Source organism: Gadus chalcogrammus, chromosome 10, assembly GCF_026213295.1.
Source record: "Gadus chalcogrammus isolate NIFS_2021 chromosome 10, NIFS_Gcha_1.0, whole genome shotgun sequence".
Classification (NCBI taxonomy): domain Eukaryota; kingdom Metazoa; phylum Chordata; class Actinopteri; order Gadiformes; family Gadidae; genus Gadus; species Gadus chalcogrammus.
Genome location: NC_079421.1, coordinates 21,235,141 through 21,237,640, shown reverse-complemented (window position 1 = coordinate 21,237,640; position 2,500 = coordinate 21,235,141).

Here is a 2,500-nt window from a genome sequence, read left to right as displayed (position 1 = left end):
AGACAGACAGACAGTCAGACAGACAGACAGAGAGAGACAGAGGCGGAGAAGCCTCTGCAAAAAACGGCAATAAACAAGACATTGACGAGTGTAAAACATCTTCAATTAACAGATGGGAACAATTGAAGGACTGAAAATGATACCTGATTTATTAAAAATCTATTATTTTTATGTATAGATTTTTATATATATATATATATATATAATATATATATAGAGATATCTATATCTATATATATCTGTATCTATATATATATATATATATAATATATATATAGATATCTATATCTATATATATCTGTATCTATATATATAATATATAGATACATTTCGAAGTTTCCTGTGTGTATGTGTTTGTGTGTATGTGAGTGTGTTTGTGTGAGTGTTTATGTGTGATTCTTGAGTGTCTATAACTATTTTTAAGTCCATGTGTGTTCTTGGACCACTTCTTTAGTGGATGTTTGAGTGCATGTCTCTGTTTGATCTGTACAGACCCAAAGGGGTCTGTAACATCATTCAGCCCTAATTCAAACTTGGCATGACTGTATCTGACAGGAACCACTCTCTTTCTGCTCACACACCTGCTGAGACAAAGAGGGAAGAGAGAATTAGAGAGAGTCAGAGTGAAAGAACGAGGTGTACGTTTTTATATGTGTAGCTAATAATTTCACATTTTTTTGTTTGTTTGTTTTTCATTGACTGAAAATGAACCCTTTTTTAAGCTAAGTGTCTCAAATCAATTCTGTATACCACTCAGCTGTCTTGTCCTGATCCGGTCCATATACCTCATAGCCATATTCCTTGGCTTGCTTTTACAGTTATGATACAGCAACATAGCAGCATATACACATTAGCACACCTTTCAAACTGTTTGAGTGTTAGTTTGAGTGTTCCAGTGTGGTTTAACACTGGAAAACATCGGATACCTTCTGCAGCTGGAAGTTATTTAAGATTAAGTACAAATTGTCGGAACCCAGTTTTTAAAACTGGTTTCCTTGGCTTTAAAAGTGTCTAACTAATGGTTGAGTGGGATTGTAATATGTATATTCTTTATGAGTCAGTATAGATGGAGACGGCTGGGAATGTGGATAGAGGTCCACATTCAAATTTGTCAGCAGAGAGAAGAAAAAGGCAAATAACGGAAAGGAAAGATGTGTGAGAGACCAAGGGGAAAATGACATGAGATTAAAGCAGGAAACAAACGCATGCTGAAGCCAAGCGTTGGACTATGAACAACCGAGGATGAAAGACAGGGAAAAGGACGCAAGAGTAGAGAGATAAAAACACAATTAAGTGAAAGGATGTGTGTGTGTGTGTGTGTGTGTGTGTGTGTGTGTGTGTGTGTGTGTGTGTGTGTTTGTTTGTGTGTGTGTGTGTATGTGTTTGTTTATATATGTGAGTGTTTGTTAGTGTCTGAAAGACATCCAAGGAAAATGGGGAGAGCGGGATGGAGATTGAGACAGAGTGGAAACATAAGACATAAGGAAAGTAAAGAGATAACATTTACAATTACCTCCGCACCAGAAACTAACAGACCAACCGACTTTGACAGAGAGCCAGAGAGAGACATGGGAAGATTCATCAGAATTCAGAACATCTTTTTTCGTATCATTTTTTAGAAAGAGTTAGTTGTTCAAAATATATATTCTTTCATTCATTCTTTAATTCACCCTTATTCTGTGTCTCCCTGACGTGATATTCTCACCCATTTGAGTTTGTGTGTGTGAGTCTGCGTGTGTGTGTGTGTGTGCGTTGTGTAGATTAGAATTAGCACACCGTTCTGTGTCTTGAAGATCTATTTGAAGCCTGCCAGGCAAACCGGCCCACAAGCAAAACAGTTTACTGGTTTAAATGGTCAGCTGTGAGGTGTCTATTCACTTCTGTTTGTGTGTATGTGTGTGTGTGTGTATGTGTGTTTGTATGTGTGTTTGTTTGTTTGTTTGTCGGGTGTTTTTCATGCATGTGTGTGTGTGTATTTGTATTTGTGGTTGGTTGACAAGCAGGTGTTCTTGGAAATAAAATACTATACACAAGGACCCTCCCTCCCTCACACACACACACACACGCACGCACGCACGCACGCACGCACGCACGCACGCACGCACGCACGCACGCACGCATGCACGCACGCACGCACACAAACACACACACGCACACAAACACACACACGCACGCACGCATGCACGCACACACACACAACGTCATACACGTATGCAGACAGACTCCTAGCCTCTCCGGGTGGTGCAGACAACAGAGAGCAGTATATTGCTTTGGTGCAGCTTGTTAATTGGCTGAGTGGCAGCGTGCAGGCCTGGTAAACATGGTGCTGAGTGCTACTTTATACTGCCGGCTGGCTGACACTTTAACAGCCCAGCTGCTCAAAATGGCCACCGTCAGAGTTTGATGTCATATTGGTGTCTTTCCTCTTTCTGCTTTCCTCTTCCTGGCTTGCCTCCCTATCTGGGGGAAGTATAATACCAGTATACATAATGTATGTTAC